The sequence below is a fragment of the Lutra lutra genome, chromosome 8, assembly GCF_902655055.1.
Source record: "Lutra lutra chromosome 8, mLutLut1.2, whole genome shotgun sequence".
Lineage (NCBI taxonomy): Eukaryota > Metazoa > Chordata > Mammalia > Carnivora > Mustelidae > Lutra > Lutra lutra.
In genome coordinates, this window is record NC_062285.1 from 138,752,924 (window position 1) to 138,775,063 (window position 22,140).

Here is a 22,140-nt window from a genome sequence, read left to right on the forward strand (position 1 = left end):
TTTAAAGTTCATCTAGAATTCAGTAAGATAACAGTGTGAAGAAAATTTGAGGAGATCCTCAGAATTACAACAGCGAGGGCAAAACCTACGGACCTCATTAAGGTCTGAGAGAAAGATCACATGTTCGGCGAATTTCTAAAAAAAAATAGGAAAACATGACCCTAAAAGTGTCAGAAATCCACAAATCATACAAGGTAATGACCTAGCAAGAAAATATGCTTCTCTATGTGGCACAGACTGTACCAGCATGGCATTTCTGGAGAACAGAAGGAAGACCCTGACGCTGCCTTTCTAATGTTCACGGCAATAGGTAATCCAAAAAGTATGTTCACTTCACGATGGATCGCTCAAGTACTGGGATTTTTAAAAAAGCAGCATCCCTCTAATTAGAGGCACAGCACTGCATAAACAAAAAGAAGGGAAGGGGAGGCACAATTTTCAATTCCAGAATATGACTTGCAGATAAGAAACAATTAAATACGCATGTGAGGCTGCTCGGTTGTTGGAACAATAAAACTTTTACATTTTGGTATCTACTAAAAATAAAAGCGCCGTGCCTAGTGACAGCAGTCAGATGGAGCAGAGGGCACCAGGGCCAGCCGCAGAGGAAGGAGAAAGAGCTGGCGGAGGAGGAAGGCAGGGGGGCCTTGGAGCAAGCCGCATGCTAATTCTGGGAGTCTGGAGCAGACGGCCATGAAACAGCAGTTAGTGTCACCCAGAGAAGCTAATTTGTCCCCCGTTTCTCCCGAGTCCCATTTACGTGTTTGCAGGTTAGCTTTGGCTGTTAAGAAAGGAAATGGCAGCATGTAAAAGACATAATGCCTGACAGCAGGAAAAGAAAGCAACCCTCTACTAATAGTTAACTCAAGTAACTCACTTAGCTCCCCAGTAAGAAACAAGTACGTAGCTGGGCCAGAGCTTCTGATTCATTTCCTCTATTTAGGAATGAAGCATGCACATAAGTTCTAAAACCAGAGTAAAAATTATAGAGCAGATCTTTCATTTGTTTAGGCCAAAGTCGATTCACCAAGGAAATCAAACATTTACTCTGACATTTTCTCAAGGCATTTTGGATAAAACCCTCCACACTGTTCGGTTAACGTTGAATATTTCCATCAAGAAGCTCTAAAACTAAGTGTGTTTAAAAGGTGAGATTTCTGTTAAATCAAGCACGCAGGAAAAAAAAATCAATGAAAACTGCTTTTAAAAAGGTCTCCCTTCAAGGAAATATAGGCTTTAAATAGCACACTCACGTTTTTCTGTCAAATGCCAGCTTCAACTGCCTCACTTTGCAGTTCAGCTTCCGTACCTGCCTCCTTCCGACCCTGCCGGTACGTCTGACCTCCAGCTCCCAGCCGAATTCTCCCAGCACATTTCATCATTTCCTGTTGGCTGCCGACTCCTTGTGGGGAGATAAGGCCAGTCCCCGACGCTGCTGCAGGCACCCTCCAGGCACCAGGTTCTCAGACCTCTGCTCCCGGCCAGCTAGGGCCATCACAGAAGAGCTTTCTTTTTGGAAAATGGCCTAACAGAATCTCAGTATATGAGAGAAAGTCGGAGAGAGGAGATCGGAGAACAAAAGTCATAATACCCCTCCAAAATCAACTTGTATATAAACTAACTTATACTGCCTATGACCGTCTTAGAATCTCTCCTTGTATTTGATCCTTCCACTCAGAAGTAAAAAAAGACCTGCTCCGGAGCTAAGATGCCTGGCATCACAGGAGTTAATGCGACAGGGACTTTCCTGCACGGGATGATCTTACATTGTCCCTACACAGAAAACTCAACTTCTCTTTGGGACTCCAACAGCAAGGCAAAGCAGCTCAACAGTGGGGGACGCAGAGGAAGAGGGGGCGGGCTCAGGGCTGGAGAACCCAGGCTCTCTCTCCGCAGCACAGACAGCTCTGAAGACACTCATATGTATGTGCTCATGTGATTCCCGAGAAGTAAAAACCAAAAACCAAGGTAAAAGTAAAAACCAAACCCCAAAACACCTTTCTTCCTAGAGTTTTACAAAGAATTAAAAATGAAGAAGAAACAAAGAATAACTATAACTTTAGGGAAAGATGTCCTAACCCATTTTAAAATGCATGCGCCCAGGGGGCGCCTGGGTGGCTCAGTGGGTTAAGGCCTCTGCCTTCCGCTCAGATCATGAACCCGGGGTCCTGGGACTGAGCCCCGCTCTCTGCTCAGCAGGGAGTCTGCTTCCTCCTCTCTCTCCCTGCCTGCCTCTCTGCCTACTTGTGATCTCTGTCTGGCAAATAAATAAACAAAATCTTTAAAAAAAAATGTATGCGCCCATGAGGACACACACAATAATATTATATATATATATATATATATTATATATATATAATATTATATATATATATTATATAATTGTATAATATTATATATATATAATAATAATATAAGATAAGGTGAAGAGAAGGCACCACGACACCGTGGGGCTTGAAGCCAGGGCAGAATGGCAAAGGGACCGGGCATGAAAGGGACCTCAGGAGCACTTCTGAGCAGGGCTCTGTTTCCTGAGCTGTTCGTATGCTGCATTTGTGAAAATTCATTGCTGCACCCACTTACAGTATGTGCACTTGTATGTATGTACATTTATTCTGTCTCAATAAAAAGTATTTTACAAAACATATGCAACAATATAAAAAAATACAAACACTACAAGAAAGAGCAGGTACTGAAACTAATCTGTTAAAACACAAGAAATGCAAAAATCATTTCAAGGGCTCAATTTCTCCCAAAGTACCCTCCTAGAAGATACCTGTGCACCCTCCCCCAATCCCTATGGCAAGCTGGATGCTACATTTAAGTGGTGGTAGCCCAAACAGAGCCAAACCAGACCCCCCGCCCTTGCAACGTGGGCCCCTAGTCTGACCTTGTGACACAAAACAAAATAGGTTGAAAATATCTTTCCAAAATCTGTATTTAGAAATTCCTTGATGGAAAAACAACAATAAAGCAAGGATCATATCAACACAAGGCTCAATTATTTGACATATAATAATTCATACTACTTGGAAATCATACTATTTCCCCCACCTAAAAAAAAAAAACCAAAAACAACAACAAAAACACAGCCGTTGGGCCCACACCATGCAAACTTCGCTGTACCCCACGAGCAGCTTCACTAAATCGCTTGCAGTGCTCAACAGAGAGGCAAGGCTGAAGCACCGCGCCAGCCCCGCTCCCTGGTCTGCAGGGAGGCCGGCTACTTCCTCCTGGGGCTTACTGGGGGTTTAATGGCCCTAAAGGTCATCTTATCCAGGGACTCTAAAGCTGGAAAAGGCTGAATAATGTTTCTAGAGACTACTTCAGTGTGCCTGACCACAACTCACAGACAGGCTTTCTAAAAATAATGGCCTGGCAGTTATCTTCCGAAGCATTTTAACTAAATTTAAGCAGCACAAGAATATGGTCACAAAAGTCCTTTTGTGGGGGTATTTTCTTCCACTAAGAAAGAACAAACACCTGGGTTCTGGCAAACCAAGCTGACTTATCTCCTTTCCCTTTTCATCAGCTAGCATGATCAAAAACTCTCCTTTGCCCCAGAGCCCCACTTAGGCCTCTCAGTTATGAGACAGGTCAACCATATCGAGGTGGAGTGAGTTGTTTGTTTGTTTGTTTGTTTGTTTATTTATTGTAATCCAACAAACACCAGCTGCTTTGTAAACACTCATATACTACTTACTTTAGGGTTAATCATGAAAAGAATCCATCCCATCAGGGGACTGTCACCTCCTCCACTTTCCAGCTCAGATAATTGAGGTACAGAGACTGTATTACCTGCCCTGTGTCCCAAAGCTGTCACGTCGAGGAGCCGAACCCAGGCAGTCCGCTTCCAGAACCCAGCTGTTAACCATTACACTACCTCTCCATGTTGGCTTCCCTCAATAAATCAGAAGTGGGTCCTGGACAGAGCTGCCACGTAATAAAAATCTGATGTGAACTGAATTAAGAATGCAGATAGTGGTGGGATGATGAAGTCATGAGCCTGGCTTTCCAGTAGGGCTGGGGCATTCTCTCCCGGGCCCCACAACCTCGACCAGCAGGTTCCTAGCTAGAGAGCAGCTGTCCTACCCCCTAAGGCGGTACAGGGACAGACACACTGCTCCAGGGAAACCCACCTGCTAACCTCTCCCACGTGGTGCCTAAACTGGTATTTCCAGTTCCAATCTGGTTTCCGTCACCAGACTTGAAACCTTTGGACATTCATTCCACAAACATTAGTGCCAGGCACAGGGCTTAAGGCCTTGGGGTCCCATGGTTGAAAAAGCCAACATCCCTGCCCTGGACTGCTCAGTGCATGGGCAGGGCAGATGTATAAATAAAGAAAAATGGCACGAGCTGATAATGAACCAACATGCCCTGAGGGCTGAGGGCACACTATGAAGGCAGCAGTGAGCTAGAGGGGGAAGCAGGGTCAGGGAAGGCTTCATGAAGGAAGGGACAGGATTCGGTTCTCCAAGAGCTTGCCATCAACCTACTCAAACCATGTAGAGTAAGGCCGAAAAAATTTCTGAAACAAAATCCAGCAAGTTAGCCGAAGATTACCAGTGATTTCATGTCCTCCGTCCTCAGCTGATGGCTGAGTCCATGAGCAGCAGTCATTAGCCCAGCGTCAGAAACAGACATGAGGGCGACACTGGACTAGCTGCATCTTCTCTCGGATACCTCTGTTCTCTTATAGGTTGAAAATGGCTGTCTTTACTGAGCTCTTTCAAAAGACTACGTAAGATAGGTACGACTATCCTCGTTATACAGAAGAAAACCACCACAGAGAAATTAAGCAACCTGCCCAATATCACCCAGCAAATAATGCCAGAATGGGATCTGAACTCAGGCCTACCTGATAACTTCCAAAGCACATCCTCTCTCCACCACACTCATGCCTGCCACGGAACTAGGCCCTTGAGGAACATGAGGATAGCTGGCAACAGGTCATGTCATATGGGGGAAAGAACAAAATTTTCCCCACATGATTTTTCCCTATTCCTCTATTGGTCTGTCCTTGCTTTAATGCCACACTTTTTCTAAAACAGCTTTATTGAGATGTAATTCACATACTATAGAATTCAGCCATTTAAGTATAGAATTCAATGGTTTTTAGTGTATTTACAGAGCTGTGCAACCTTCACCCCAGTCAATTTTAAGACACTGTCATCACCTCAAAAAGAAGCCCCATGCGCTTTAGCTGTCATCTCTGTCTCCCCAATTCCCCAACCTGAAACAACCAGTTACTCTTACAAGGTGATTCTTTTTTTTTTTTTTTTTTAAGATTTTATTTATTTGTCAGAGAGAGAGAGGGAGAGAGAGCGAGCACAGGCAGACAGAATGGCAGGCAGAGGCAGAGGGAGAAGCAGGCTCCCTGATGAGCAAGGAGCCCGATGTGGGACTCGATCCCAGAACGCTGGGATCATGACCTGAGCCAAAGGCAGCTGCTTAACCAACTGAGCCACCCAGGCGTCCCCTTACAAGGTGATTCTTAAAGAGCTTATGGGCACACGGTCATGAGGCTGTTAATAAAACAGCGCAAATTGTAGTTGTACTTCAGTCCTCCCTCCTGGGCTATAAGCTAACAGCTGAGCCCAGACAGGGCCAGGGAAAAGCCAGACAACTTGGAGGCAAGTACTGCGGTGAGAGGTGGGAGTATCTGGCTGCCCCATGCTGGAGGGGCTCCACGGTTCTCACGCCCCTAAACTTAGTAAGCCCTCAATGCCGAGCCCCATGGTCAAGCAGCTGCCAGGATGGTAGAGTCATGCAAGAGCTCTACAAGATCCCCTCTGGTCACAAGACCTTACACCATTAAGATGCCATCTCCCTGCCTCCAGAAAGACAAACCAGGATGATATCTGCTATCATAGATGGGGGTAACCAGAACAGAGTTGTTCTGAGAAGCCAAACTCTTCAAGGATTGATTATCAAGACTAGCAACGGCCTGGAGGAAAAGTGCCTCCTCTGCTCTTTCCCCCAGGCTTCCTCAAGTGCTAAGGAGAGTTGGAGGAAAGGGATCTACACACAGACCATGCACATACTTCTGCAGAGCCCTGAATTCTCTAGTCATTTCTGCATACAGATCACGAAACCGCTCCATGCAGCATCGCCACATAGTACAAAACTCCTCAACACTGAAGAGGAATGAGCTTCTGACAGATGCACACAGGTTCATCACAGAAAGTTCTTGCTGAGCAAAAGAGACCAGATGCAAAAGGGTATGCACTGTGTTCTAGATACATGAAATACCAAACTGGGCCAAACAAATCCGTAGTGACGGATCCATGTCTGCCTGGACCAGGGGCTGGATGGGGGCTGACCAAGCACGGCACAAGGAAAGTTCTGAACTGATGGACATATTCTCTGTCTCACTTGGGACAGTGGCTACACAGGCGTATCCATTCATCAAAGCCCCTAAATGGGTCCACTCTGTTGTTAAATTAATACCTCAATAAAGAGAAAGGGGAGGGGAGAGATGGGGAAGGGAGGGGGGAATGAGGGAAAGAAGACAGGAGAAAAGCCTGCTGCGGAGCCTGAGCAATGCCCTCTGTGGCAGCGCGGCCACAGCCATCACCAAGGACTGGCCTGCAAGGGGCTGCTGAGCCCGGGCCTTGCCAGTGCGCGTGCATCGCACTGGGTCTCAGTACTTGAACGACTGATCCTCTAACACATACAACTGATTCTGATGAACCTGAACGGTCCACTTTCTGACCGGTTAACTCAGCTCTCCAGCACCCCCACAGTAAAAAGTGTGATGACGTCAGCCAGCGACTCAGCAGTGGCTGCTTTTTGTGACAGGCTCCAATGGCTGTTTGACAGTCAGTGAACAAGTAAAACCTAATGTGATAATTACAGGTATTAGCTTTTCTTCTCCTCAAATGATAAGTAAATCTTAAGTTCTAGAATTTAAATAGGTTATATAGGTTATATAAAACATTCTTATCCTTATTGTCAATCTTTTTTTCTTTTTTTTTTTGGTTGGGGGAAGAGGGTAGCGGCTAGGTTCAAATCCTACGTGTTAGCCTTTCATATTTTTCATGAAACAAGACATAAATAGAGCCATCTTGCCTTTAGTCTCTCTCTCTCTCTCTCTCTCTCTCTCTCTATATATATATATATACACACACACACACATGAATAAACCAAGCCAAATTTCTAACATTCTCCATCAAAGAAGAAGGTGCCAGAACAAGCTGAACTAAGTACTAGTTCTATCTTTGGCAAAGTTAAAAAAAAAAAAATTAAAACCCTTTATATAAGCTTCTTTGCTTCCCTGGCAGTCACCCAAAACTAAAGAAAAAAAAAAAAAAAAAGAAGCCAAACTAATTAAAGCAGAAAAGCCCAATTGAGAAAAACTTCAAAGCACCAATGTGATATGAAAAATATGTTAATTTCTTTTCTTACACATTTTATAAAATGCCCCCATGAGAAGAAACACCTGGGCTTCTAACACAACATCTCAGTGGTTAAGACATCACCTGCAGTTCTGGGGCCAGCTCAAGCCTTCCTTGGACAACACACCGAAGATGGAAAATGATCTCTGAAGGAAGGTTTGAATTCAAAAAGGAGTGGTGAACAAGATTTGTGGTGAGTTTTGGGGTATTTTCAGGACTAAAGTTATAGCTCTGCTCCGCTCATGTTTTATTGGAGGTTTACGGGTGTGATTTTCCCCCTCATTTGTTTCTATGTGCCTTCTCTATGCTAGACTCTGCAAGCTACAAGCTAAATAATTCCCTACACTTGTCCTTAAGCAGCTTAGAGGAGCGTAAACAAACAAGCACCCAGAGGCCCACACAGTGTGACAAGAGCCACACAGCAGAACTAGGAAGGGCAGCTTTACTGACCAGGGCATGCCACTAAGGGCAGGAGCACCCAGTGCGACGCTACCAACTTTATTTCGTCCACTATGTGCACTTAAAAAAAAAAAAAAAAGAAAAACCAATCACCTCCCATTATTTCATTTCAAAGGCATTTTAATAATAAAACAGGCATTTTAATACTAAAAAGCAGGTCCTACAACTTCAGAATATATCTAAAGCTTCAAATTAAGTATCTCTAGCTTTGTAAAGAATAATGACAACATTGCTATTTTAGCCCCATGGCAGTAAAAATACCATCATGAGCGGGTGTTTAGAAACCCTGCAAACAGGCGAAAATTAGGACTATTTTATGACGTTTTATATACATCTGCCAGGATCTTTACATACAGTGACTCTATACGTCATGATAACCCTGCAAGGTGGGAGTACCGTCCCCCTTTTTCAGAAGAGAAAACAAGAGCCCTGGGGGAAGTGGTTTGCCTATGGTCACACAGCAGTCACAGTGCACAGAGCTACTACACACGCTTCCCTCTGACAGCGGAGCCTGTCCAGTCCCACCAACATGCTGGGATGGTACGCGAGAGCTCTGGCTGACCTCTGAGGTCCTCATTAAGAAATAAACATGTTGGGACGCCTGGGTGGCTCAGTTGGTTGGACGACTGCCTTTGGCTCAGGTCATGATCCTGGAGTCCCGGGATCGAGTCCCGCATCGGGCTCCCAGCTCCACGGGGAGTCTGCTTCTCTCTCTGACCTTCTCCTAGCTCATGCTCTCTCTCACTGTCTCTCTCTCTCAAATAAATAAATAAAATCTTAAAAAAAAAAAAAAGAAATAAACATGTTTTACTGTTGTTGCTTTTAAGATCACAAAGGAAGCTCTGCTTCTTTTTTTTTTTTGGTAGTCCCAAAAAACCAACACAAACCCTTTGTGAAACCAAGAGAGGTATAAATATGTAAATAAACAGAAATCATGATCCCAAGCATTCCAGAATGCTCCCTTTACCTTCACCTTCTCCATTGGGACCAGTGCTAGGGATAAAGAAGATGGGAAAGATGAGAAAAGATCAAGAATCCTGGAGTGCTGGGTTGCTCAGCCAGTAATTGTCTGTCTTCCGCTCAGGTCATGATTCCCAGGTCCTGGGATCAAGCCCCACATCGGGCTCCCTGTTCAGTGGGGAGCCTGCTTTTCCCTCTTCCTGCTGATCACCCTGTTTGTGCTGTGCTCATGCTCTCTCTCCCTTTCTCTCTCTCTCTGTTAAATAAATAAATAAAATCTTAAAAAAAAAATAAAATCAAAAATCCCAAAGTGCCAAGAAACGGGACATATGAACCCTTCCTCAAGAATACTATTCTTGGGGTGCCTGGGTGGCTCAGTGGGTTAAAGCCTCTGCCTTCGGCTCAGGTCATGATCTCAGGGTCCTGGGATTGAGCCCCACATCGGGCTCTCAGCTCAGCAGGGAGCCTGCTTCCCTTCCTCTCTCTCTCCCTGCCCCACTGCCCACTTGTGATCTCTATCAAATAAATAAATAAAAATCTTAAAAAAAAAAAAAAAGAATACTATTCTTCAGGGGCGCCTGGGTGGCTCAGTTGGGTAAGCAACTGCCTTTGGCTCAGGTCATAATCCTGGAGTTCTGGGATTGAGTCCCACATCCGGCTCCCTGCTTAGCGGGAGTCTGCTTCTCTCTCTGATTCTCCCCCTTCTTGTGCTTTCTCTACTCTCAAATAAACAAATAAAATCTTAAAAAAAAAAAAAAACTACTATTCTTCAATTTAGCATGTAATAGTTATACATTTAGAGTTTAATGAATGGATCTAAAGCCTGTAGACAGCGCTGAGTGCTATATAAATTCAATTTAAAAGATATGGTCTATGGGGCGCTTGGGTGGCTCAGTGGGTTAAAGCCTCTGCCTTCGGCTCAGGTCATGATCCCAGGGTCCTGGGATCGAGTCCCACATCAGGCTCTCTGCTCAGCGGGGAGCCTGCTTCCTCCCCTCTCTCTCTCTCTGCCTGCCTCTCTGCCTAGTTGTGATCTCTGTCTGTCAAATAAATAAATAAAATCTTTTAAAAAAAGAAAATAAAAGATATGGTCTCTAACCCCTAAAAGCTTCCATTCTCGGGTCTGAAATGTGATTATAAATAGAACACCAACTGAGGCACCTGGGTGGCTCAGTTGGTAAAGCAGCCGACTCTTGGTTTCAGCTCAGGTCATTATCTCAGGGTTATGAGATCAAGCCCCACATCAGGCTCCGCCACTCAGCATGGAGTTTGCTTGAGATTCTCTCTCCCTCTGCCCCTACAGCTACTCACACACATACTCTCTCTCAAACAATCTTATAAATAGAATACCCACTACAAACTTACTTTACATCTCAGTTTACAAATTTTGTTTTTCTTCTACTTTTACCATTTAAAATTGAAGTCTACTGCACTTAAACAATCTTAAATAATAAATATATCTATATAGATATATATAGATATACACAATGTCCCAATAGTACTTCAACGTGGGATGAGCTCCCGCCAAGCAAAGAGATTACAGAGGCTGGTGCCCTACAGGACCTCCACGCCTGCGTGGGAAAGGCAGAGCTGAGTGGGGCCAGGCCATGCAGAGGGGCAGCGGTGAGCAGATGCACGGCCTTGGCAAACTTCTAGGTTCCTCCATCTGTAATCACAGCTAAAGTCACGGAAGGGTCAATGGGCCCTCTCTAGGATAGGGTCGAAACACAGCAGGCACACACTTACGTGGCAGGGCATAAGGTCAACCCCCAGGAAAATCAGACAGCAGGCAACCAACGACATAATCTGAATGGAAGCAAACCCATAGTGGCCACAGGGAATGAAGTATGGGCACGGACGGGGCTGGTTCAGCAGATCTTCTGAAGGAAAAGAAAGAGAAGGGACTTTGCCAAGAGGCCGACTGGGCTGACTGGCAGAGTGCCGAGTCCAGAACAAGTCTCGCGGGCGCACTGTGAGCCACCTGGCAGGAGTCACAAGGAGAAAGCAAGCTGCTCAGCCTGGCAGTGGTTGCTTTACCTCTGTGACAGGTGACCCAGCCGAAGACAGAGCACAGACAAGGAGCACATTTCTCCATTCATGATGAGTGAGGTCAAGAAGGGCCAGTTACAAAACAGTTTAAATTATACGATCTTATTTGTCTTTAAAAATCAGGTTTGTGAGGAAACGTAACAATCTGGGAAAGCGTACGTCAAGGTATTGACAATGATTATTGACAAACTGAATATTTGTACTTGTATTTTACAAAGCCGATGCACTGATCTTACAATGAAGGAATACACTGAGTTCACTGGGAGATTTTAAAGCCAGACGGGTGACCCCCAGGCAGCTAGCAGAAGGGCTGTGGCGAGACCAATGGCGCAAAGAGAGCGCTTGGGACCACAACACCCCCAACATCTGAGCACCAACAGACACAGAGGGCAGAGCCCTGCCTGCAAGGCTTCCATAAATCCCCTGCTCTGGATAAACCCTGGAGTAAGATGCTATCAAGCAAAGCCTGCCACCTCGTCCCCCAGAGGGAAGCCCATCGCCTCTGTAGCCGGCTTCACCAAACCCAGACCATGAACATAGGCACACAAAGCTGTATGAAGACCTCTGATAGGTCAGAAGGTCCTGTGACTGGACCTACGTACTTGGATTAGGGCTGGGGGAAATTTTATCAACAGTTGAGAGTACTGACTTCGAGGGCCAAGATGTGCCCTAAAAACGTGGCACTGAGTGGGCTTACTATGCTCTGTGACAGCATTCATCTTCACAATTCCTCACTCTGTGACCGTGGGTTTCCATGTTAATAGGAGGGGAACACCATGAGTGAGCTCACCCAGACCTGGGGTCCCTTTGTGCTTGTCCCCCCAGTACACCCGCTCCAAACCCACTTACAATTCCCCACCTACTGAAAAGTGTCTTGAAGGCTCAGGAGGGGGAACTAGGATCTTTAAATGGCATCAGTATTTCTCTGCTACACTTTTTGAAACAACAGATTCACAGTCTGTAATGTCAAAATAATGCACGTATAAGAAATGGGCTATGTCCAAATCTGTCAGATTCAGATACTCTTCCCAACAAATTAATAGGACAATAAACAGTGAAGATTTTCTTTCTGTTCCACAAATGTATTCCAACTAATTTGTAACTTCATTTTATGTAGAATTATTTTCTGATGGAACACCAATTATTTTTCATCCTCAAAGATGTTGAGAAATATTATTATATAATTTTCAGCAGTACCACTTAACAGTGATTTACATGCAAGTTTTTCTTCCTATGGAGGCCTTGGGGAAGAACCAAATACTTTTAAGATGAGTAACAGCCTGAACAACTCTGGCAACAGCCAATACCATAACACCTACACTATCGGAACAATCTGGGATCCATTATATCCGTAGACTGGAAATGTTTCCTCTTCATCTTTTATGGAAAATGCCAAATATATAAAAACTAGAGACTAGAATAATGTCACCTAGTTTCAACAATTATCAACAGAGGACTAATCTTGTTTCACTTCAGATTGTGAAAATCGTTAAATGCTCATAGAATCATGTGGCCCAAACGTGTTTTTACGAGACCTGGCAGGTCCAAAGCATGAGCCTCAGTCTGGAAGAGGAGACACAAAGCAAGCAGAGGTCCGCATCTGAAGGGAATGGCAACTTTATGGGGAACCAGAGCCCACGTAAAACGTGTATAAAACCAAAGAATAAAAATACCAAGCCCCCAAGGTGAGCCTCACTAAGGGGAAGTCATATGGATGTCACTATACACCCTGAGAAGACATGGTAAGGAATGCACTTCACCTCTTCCCCAAGTACCCAGTATTCTTCCCCAAAACTCATAAGCCCGGTCCAATAATGTGAAAAAAGAAAAAAATGAGGCAAACCCAAATCGAGGGACATTCCACAAAATATCCGACTAGCGCTCTTCAAAATTGTCAAGGTCGTGAAAAGTTAACACAGAAACTGTCACAGATGGAGGAGACCAAGGAGACAGGACAATTGAACTCAATGTGATATCCTGGACTGGATCCTGGAACAGACAGAATCTCAGTGGAAAAACCAGTGAAATCCAAGTCAAGTCTGTAGTTCAGTTAATAACACTGCACCAAAGTGAAATTCTTCATTTTGACAACTGTGCTGCCGTTACATAAGATGTTAACATTAGGGGAATTAGGTGAAAGGTATATGAGAATACTCTATATAGTCTTTGCAACTTTTCTGTATACCTAAATTTTTTCCAAAATAAAAAATTATCAGAGAAATCATATAAAAAATTTAACTGCCTAATAAATATTCATTATATCCTTCACAAGAAAGAGTCAATGGCAATGTGGACTTCATGTATTTTTTTTTAAAGATATCTTTTTTTTTTTTTTTAAGATTTTATTTACTTAACAAAGGAGAGAGATCACAAGTAGGCAGAGCAGCAGGCAAGGGGAGGGGGTAAGCAGGCTCCCCGCTGAGCCACCCAGGCACTCCAAGATTTCTTTATTTTAGAGAGAGAGAACAAAAGGGAGCAAAACTAGGGGGACGGGCAAAGGGAGAGGGAAAGAATGTAAGGCAGACTTCCCACTGAGCACAGAGCCCACCTTCCAGGGCCAAAATCAAAAGTCAGCCGCTTAAGCCACCCAGGTGCCCTGAGGTCTTTATTTTAAAATTCAGCCGGGGTGGCTGGGTCGGTTAAGGGTCTGACTCTTGATCTCAGCTCAGGTCTTGACGTCAGGGTCCTGAGCTCAAGCCCCATATGGGGCTCCACACTGGGTGTTGAGTCTACTTAAAAAATAAATAAATGGGGGGCCTGGGTGGCTCAGTTGGTTAAGCGACTGCCTTCTGCTCAGGTCATGATCCCGGAGTCCCGGAATCGAGCCCCACATCGGGCTCTCTGCTCCGCAGGGAGTCTGCTTCTCCCTCTGACCTTCTTCCCTCTCATGCTCTCTCTCTCTCTCAAATAAACCAAATCTTTTGATAAATAAATAAAATAAAACAAAGTTCAGCGAGGGAAGATGAAACATCAAGAAAACAATCTGCTAAACAGTCTCAAAGAAAGGAAGGGGAAGCACCTTGAAACAAGGCAGGGCCCCTGAAAGCTGAAGGCCACGCAGGGCAGCTGATGGAGTGTACCCCGGTACACAGAGCAACTGACTGCAATAATGAACCGGGTTCACAGAGGGGACTTCCAAGCCACTAGACTGCCCTGCCCGGTCTCCCCTGACCTCCCCCCCTCCCTGACTGCCCGGGCTCTCGCCTCCAGCACCTCTCTTCATTCTTGCAGCAAGTTCTGAGGGACTGCAAGCTCATGGAGTGAAACTAATAAAAGGAGGAGGCATTACCTACCACCGTATGATAATTCAATTTTAAAAAATGTTTTTTTCTGTATCTAGAGGAAAGATGAGCCGTGACCAGAACTACACTAGGAAATCGGATGCCGGAACTCTGCACAGGGGATGAGCTAGCTGGAAGCAGCAGGATCCTGCCTCGGTCCTTCTGACCAGGAGACCGCGCTGGGAAGGACGGAGCCTACTGCCTCACAATGACTGAAAATTCACTCAAGCTTTTCAATAGCTTTGCATTTAACATAAACAGTGTGTTCTTTATAAGAGTACCTTCCTACGTTTCAAACAGGACACAATTCTAGAAATAAAAGCACGCACCTGCGTTTTCAAATCATGAACCACATGTGGGGATTTAATTCATTCTGAACCGGATGTAAGAAAACTTCTGTGGCGAGAGTCAATGCAGAATAAGCACCTTAGCTCCGCGTCTGAGCAAATGTCTCACACCTAAAGAAAGGTCAGCTCGAGGAAGAATTTATGTGAAATATTCCTGCCCAAATGCCCTGCAACAAAATTACTGAATGACAAAGAGAGAAAACCAGCCGTGATTTTTTGAAACAACCCTTATCAAAAAAAGGAGAGACACATTTAAAAAAAAATTGCATTTGCTCTCCAAAACAACAGTTTGAAAATGACAGAATCTGCTGTTTCTCACTGATGAGCAGCTTCATTATTTCTGCATATCCAGTAATTGAAGAATATCTTGCAAAATTCAGGTAAAAACTTCCCCAGTGCTCTGAATTATGCAACCAGGAGTCTGTACAATAGTGCCACTGACCCAGCCCTCCACTGAGGCTTCGTTCTTCAACTTCACATTGAGAAAAAGGCCACATACGCTTTTTCCATTCATTTTTTAAATGTTTAATTTATTTTTTTAAAGATTTCATTTATTTATTTATTTGCCAGAGAGAGAGAGAGAGAGAGAGAGCACAAGCAGGCAGAGTGGGAGGCAGAGGCAGAGAGAGAAGCAGGCTCCCCGCTGAGCAAGGAGCCCAATGCGGGACTCGATCCCAGGATCCTGGGATCAGGACCCGAGCCGAAGGCAGCAGCCCAACCGACTGAGCCACCCGGGCGACACTTACATGTTTTATTTAATTAGAAACTCTCCATATACACCTTGGACTTGACACATTTGGCAGTTCAGACGTCGGATGCCAGTTCTCGGGCTGTGCGCCAGGGCTCACCAGGTTTGGCGAGCCCCACAACCAGGTTTGGCGAGCCCCACACCAGCCCCCGGCAGAGCAGCCTTCCCAGATGCCCAGGGGGGTGGGTTGCCCAACTATGAGAAAAGGACCAGCACCTCCCACCTCTCAGGCTGCTGAGAGGATTAAATGAGACAAAATATGTGAGAGGCCCATCCTGCCCCCAAATCTAAGCCTCCTTCACTCCAAATCCCTCTATGCATTCTGCTGCTGGCCGCCCTCGATGTGGCCCACCAAGACCCAGGTATGACAGAAAAAGCCAGTTCCACCAGGAGCCAGCAGCTTACTGTCCTCCCACAGCGCTTTCCCATGAGCACCAGAGGACAGGTGCCATAGGCAACAACTCCTCCATCAATGGAATGTGAATTTTATTTGTATCTCATCTACCTCTCCACTGATTTCCATGAGGAAGAATTTTCCTTTCTTTTCCTGAGAGAGAGAGAGAGAAAGCAAGTGAGCAAGCCTGGTGGGGGGCTGGGATCTTCAGCGGGCTTCATGCCCATCGTGGAGCTGGACGCAGGGCTTAATCTCACCACCCTGAGATCACTGAAATCACAACCTGAGCCAAAATCAAGAGTCAGATGCTTAACCGACTGGGCCACCCAGGGGCGCCGGAAGGATGTTTCTCTCGATGCTACTCGTCTGTTACGCAATGCCTAACTCCTCCCCCAGGAGAAAACAGTAGAGCACTCCTCCTAGAGGGCAGGAGACAATGACCAAATACAGGCTTCCTGTGCCAGTGCAGATTTTTTTTTTTAAATTTTTTTTATGCATTTGAAAGAGAGCACAAGCATTGGGGGGGGGGGGGGGGAGAGCAGAGGGAGAGGGAGAAGTAGACTCCCTGCTGAGCAGGAAACCTGAAGCAGGGCTCCATCCCAGGACCCTGGGATCATGACTTAAGCCAAAGGCAGATGCTTAACCGACTCAGCCAGCCAGGCGCCCCTGGGTGGAGATCATCATTAAAAGATCATAAGCAAGGGGTGCCTGGGTGGCTCAGCCATTAAGCATCTACCTTCGGCTCAGGTCATGATCCCCTTGCTTATGTTCCCTCTCTCGCTGTGTCTCTCTCTGTCAAATAAATAAATAAAATCTTAAAAAATAAATAAGTCAGAATAACAAAGCTGGCGGCATCACAATCCCAGGTTTTAAGATACACGGCAAAGCTGTGGTCATCAAAACAGTATGGGCCCGGGGGCGCCTGGGTGGCTCAGTGGGTTAAGCCTCTGCCTTCGGCTCAGGTCATGATCTCAGGGTCCTGGGTTCGAGTCCCGCATCGGGCTCTCTGCTCAGCAGGGAGCCTGCTTCCCTTCCTCTCTCTCTCCCTGCCTCTCTGCCTACTTATAGATCTCTATCAAATAAATAGGTAAAATCTTAAAAACAAAACAAAACAAAACAAAACAAAAAAAACAGTATGGGCCAGGCACAAATAAAAACACAGATCCATGGAACAGAATAAAGGGCCCAGAAATAAACGCACGCTTATACGGTCAATTAATCTTTGACAAAGGAGACAAGAATATCCAATAGGGAAAAGACAGTCTCTTCAATAAATGGTGCTGGGGGGCGCCTGGGTGGCTCAGTGGGTTAAGCCGCTGCCTTCGGCTCAGGTCATGATCTCAGGGTCCTGGGATCGAGTCCCACATCGGGCTCTCTGCTCAGCAGGAAGCCTGCTTCCCTCTCTCTCTCTCTCTGCCTGCCTCTCCATCTACTTGTGATCTCTCTCTGTCAAATAAATAAATAAAATCTTTAAAAAAAAAATAAATAAATGGTGCTGGGAAAACTGGACAGCTACACGGACCACTCTCTTACACAAAAATAAACTCAGAATGGATTAAAGACCTAAACAGGAGACCTGAAACCACAGAACTCCTAAAAGAAAACACAGGCAGTAAACTCCTGGATATTAGCCTTAGCAACATATGAATCTGTCTCCTCAGGCAAAAGAAACAAAAGGAAAAATAAACTATTGGGACTACTCCAAAATAAAAAGCTTCTGCATGGCAAAGAAAACACAAAAACCATCAACAAAGCAGAAAGTCATCCTACTGAACAGAAGAAGATATTTGCAAGTGACATATCTGGAAAGGGGTCAATATCCGAAACACAGAACTTAAACAATTCAACACCCATCAATCCATCAATCAATGGCAGAGGACTAAACAGAACACTTGTCCAAAGAAGACCCACAGATGCCAACAGACACACGAAAAGATGTTCAACATCACTAGCCATCAGGGACATGCAAATCAAAAGCACGAGATGGCACCTCACACCTGTCCGAATGGCTAAATCGAAAGGACAAGAGCAGGTGTTAGTGAAGATACAGCAAAAAAAGGAATGCTGTGCATGGTTGGTAGGAATGTAAATTGGTGTAATCACTGTCGGAAATGGTATGAAGGTTCCTCAAAATATTCAAATAGACATACTACGTGATCCAGTAATTCCACTGCTGAGTATTTTCCCAAGAAAATGAAAACACTAATTCAAAAAGATATGTGCACCCCTATGCTTGTTGCAGCATTATTTACAATGGCCAAGACATGGGAGCAGTCCCAGTGTCCGTCAATAGACGAACAGGTAACAAAGATGTGACATATGCATGCATCTCTATCTAGACACACACACACACACACACACACACACACACACAAGGCTATCACAGCCATAAGAATGAGATTTTGCCATTTGCAAGAACATGGATAGACCCACAGAGCATTATGCTAAGCAAAATAAATCAGAGAAAGACAAATACCATATGATTTCACTTATACATGGAATCTAAAAAACAAACAAAAATAGAAATAGACTCATAAATTCTGAGAACTGGGGGTTGCTAGAAGGGAGGTGGGTGCAGGGATGGGCAAAATAGGTGAAAGTGATTAAATGGTACAAACTTCTGGGGCGACCAGGTGGCTCAGTTAAGCATCCTACTCTTAAAGTTTCGCCTCCAATCATGATCTCAGGGTTCTGGGATTGAACCCCGCAATGGGTTCAACGGGCTCCACATTCAGCGCAGTCAGCTTGAGACCTTTTCTACCTCTCCTTCTCTGTCCCTCCCCGCCATGCTCTCTAAAATAAATAAAAATAAATCTTTTTTTTTTTTAAGATTTTATTTATTTGACAGAGAGACCACAAGTAGGCAGAGCAGCAGACAGAGAGAGAGGGGGAAGCAGGCTCCCTGCTGAGTAGAGAGCCCGATGTGGGGCTCGATCCCAGGACCCTGGGATCATGACCTGAACCAGAGGCAGAGGCTTAACCCACTGAGCCACCCAGGCACCCCAATAAAAATAAATCTTAAAAGAGGTACAAATTTCCAGTTACAAAATAATAAGTCATAGACTTGAAAAGTACAACATAAGGAATGTAGCCAATTTAATACCATAATACACTGTGCGGTGACCAGACGGTGACATTTATCACAGTGAGCACGGCATAATGGGTAAAATGGTCAACCACTATGTGTGCACCTGAAACTAACGTAACACTGTACATCAAAAACATCAAGAATACTTCAAGAACAAAGTAAAAAGAGAAAAAGATCATAGCAACGAAAATTAGCATCTCTTCCTTGACTCCCCACTGCAGACCAACGCCAAGGCAGCCATCTGGAGCAAAGATACCTGCTCTGCAGACGCAGCCGACCTTCACAGAGGCCGTACCAGAAGGTGAGTCAGGCAGAGTCAGCAATCCACTTGGCGAGCCCTGTGTAGAAGCTACACTCTGCCATTTCCTCCATGCCTGCTATGAAGCAGGTCTCTGGCATATTCTGACACTCTAGCATCACTCTCTCACAGGTCTGAACCTGAGTGAGTTAACTTACTAACTCATTCAACCCAATACCGGTACTCAATTATTGACATTTACTAAGCTCCCATCACACGTTCACCATAAAATGCTAAATTTCAAGGGATACAGAGATCCACTTAGAGAGTCTCTGTCTGTCCTTGTGGTTCACTCATAATGAAGTTAAAACCAAAATACTTTTATTAAAGGCAGAAGGGTGCTCAGCACTCTGCTTCTCCCTCTCCCTCTGCCTGCTGCTCTGCCTGCTTGTACTCTGTCAAATAAACAAATAAAATGTTAAAAAAAAAAAAAAAAAGGCAGAATGGGGATGCCTGGGAGGCTCAGTCAGTTAAGCACCCAACTCTTAGTTTCAGCTCAGGTCACGATCTTGGGGTCCTGGGATCAAGCCCCACATTGGGCTCTCTGCTCAGAGGGGAGCTTCCTCCTCTCTCTCTGCCTGCCTCTCTGCCTACTTGTGATCTCTGTCAAATAAAATCTTAAAAAAAAAAAAAAATCGGGGCGCCTGGGTGGCTCAGTGGATTAAAGCCTCTGCCTTTGGCTCTGGTCATGGTCCCAGGGTCCTGGGATTGAGCCCCACATTAGGCTCTCTGCTCAGCAGGGAGCCTGCTTCCCTTCCTCTCTCTTTGCCTGCCTCCCTGCCTACTTGTGATCTCTGTCAAATAAATAAATAAAATCTTTTAAAATAAATAAATAAATAAATAATAAAAATATATCAACTTCAGATAGACTAAGGCTAATGTGAAAAGCAAAACTTTAAAATTGTTAAAAGAAAATAAAGAATATCTTTATGACCTTAAGACAAGGAAGGATTCCTTTTTTTTTTTTTAAGTTTTTATTTATTAACCGACTGAGCCACCCAGACATCCCAGGATTTCCTTTAAAAAGTTATTAAAAGGGATGCCCTTGGTGGCTCAGTTAGTTGAGCATCTGCCTTTGGCTTGGGTCATGATCCCGGGGTCCTGGGATCAAGTTCCGCATCACACTCCTTGCTTGGCGAGAAGCCTGCTTCTCCTTCTGCCTGCTGCTCCCCTGCTTGTGCTCTCTCTCTCTCTCTCTCTCTCACTCTCTTGCATGTGTGCACACACTCTCTCTCTGGCAAATAAATAGATAAAATCTTAAAAAAAAATAAAAGTCATTAAAAGTACCAATCGTTAAAGAATATAGTGAACTGCACTGAAATTTAAAATGTTAAACAAAAGATGGGGCGCCTGGGTGGCTCAGTGGGTTAAGCCACTGCCTTCGGCTCGGGTCATGATCTCAGGGTCCTGGGATCGAGTCCCACATCGGGCTCTCTGCTCAGCAAGAAGCCTGCTTCCCTCTCTCTCCCTCTCTGCCTGCCTCTCCGTCTACTTGTGATCTCTCTCTGTCAAATAAATAAATAAAAAATCTTTAAAAAAAAATGTTAAACAAAAGATAGCACAATGACAGTAAAAACACATGGACAGCACTGGGTGTGGTGCATAAACAATGAATCTTGGAACACTGAAAAAATAAAATAAAATTTTTAAAAAATTCAAGTGAAGAAAAAAAAAAAACACATGGACAAGGTAGGAGGCGATATCTGTATCTCACAGAACCAGCAAATGGGCTATTAAGAAGAACCAACACAAATCAGTAAGAAAAATACAAACAGATCGGGCGTGTTCAGGGTGGTATGGCTGTAGACATAAAAATACAGACAACCCAAAAGAAGTACAGGAAAGGACATATCACCAAAGAGAACCTATTGAATTGCTAACACCCATATGAAAAGATGCCCATCCTCTTCAGTAATCAGGGAGAGGTAAATTAAGGCCAGAATGAGAGGAACATTTGACAGTCACTAGATGGGTACAATTAAGAAGTGTGACAGAGGGTGACTCTTGATTAGGCTCAAGTCATGATCTCTGGTCCTGGAATAAAGCCCTGCCTGGCTGGACAACTGGGTCACAAAGTGCCCAGGTATTTGATCAAACACCATTCCAGCTGTTTCTGCAAGGATGTTTTTGAGTAAGATTAACATTTTATCTCATTTTTTTTATTTAGGAGAGAGAGATTTGGGGGGAGGGGAGATGCACAGGGGGAGGAGTAGAAGGAGAGGGACAAGCAGACTCCCTGCTGAGTACAAAGCCCAAGGTGGGGCTCAATCTCAGGACCCTGAGATCATCATGACCCTGAGATCACGACCAGAGCTGAAACCAAGAGTTGACGCTTAACTGATTAAGCCACCCAGGTGCCCCAAGATTAGCATTTTAATCACTAGATTGCCTTTTACGATGTGGGAGGGCGACAATCTAATCAGCTGAATATTGAACAGAATAAAAAAAAAAAGAAATCAACCCTCCCCCAAGTAAGAGGGAATCCTCTACCTGCCAGCCTTCAGAGGGGTCTCCACTGTCCCACAGTGTCTGCTAGGGGTTTGGGCCTACTGGCCCAGACTAGATTTGGGCCTGTCAGTCTGCATAACCACGCGAGCCAATTCCTTAAATCTCTTTCTATAGATACACATATTGGATTGGTTCTGTTTCTCTGGAGAACCCTAATACAATGCACACAATGGACTACTACTCAGCAGTAAAAATGAATTTGCAGATTACTTATGACTCCCTTTTTACGAAGCTCATAAACAAGAGTTGAGTATGTTATTTATACATACATATTTGTTTTTTGTTTAATTTTTTTAGATTTATTATTTATTGATACAAAGAGAACGTGCACTAGCAGGAGTGGCAGGCAGAGGCAGAGGGCGAAGCAGACTCCCCACTGAGCAGGGAGCCCGATGTGGGGCTCAATCCCAGGACCCTGGGATCATGACCTGAGCTGAAGGCAGACGCTTAACCCACTGAGCCACCTGAACGCCCTGTAATTTTTTTTTTTTTTTAAAGATTTGAGAGAGGGACAAAGAACACAAGCAGGGAGAGGGACAGAGGGAGAGAGCAGACTCCCAGCTGAGCGCTGAGCCCACCACAGGGCTCAATTCCAGGAACCAGAGATC

General features: G+C 44.8%; 1 protein-coding gene across 4 annotated transcripts in view; it reads right to left on the bottom strand.

Annotated features, from left to right (window-relative positions):
- Positions 1-22,140, bottom strand: part of PACSIN2 (protein kinase C and casein kinase substrate in neurons 2) — a 132,212-nt gene that overhangs the window by 83,680 nt on the left and 26,392 nt on the right. Inside the window, exon 1 of one of the 4 annotated variants that reach the window (XM_047739855.1) lies at positions 1,254-1,381. The exons of the other annotated variants lie outside the window; for them this stretch is intronic. The gene's annotated coding sequence lies outside the window, so the exon portion shown is untranslated. Of the gene's footprint in view, positions 1-1,253; positions 1,382-22,140 lie in introns of those variants that run through there. 4 annotated transcript variants of the gene reach the window in all.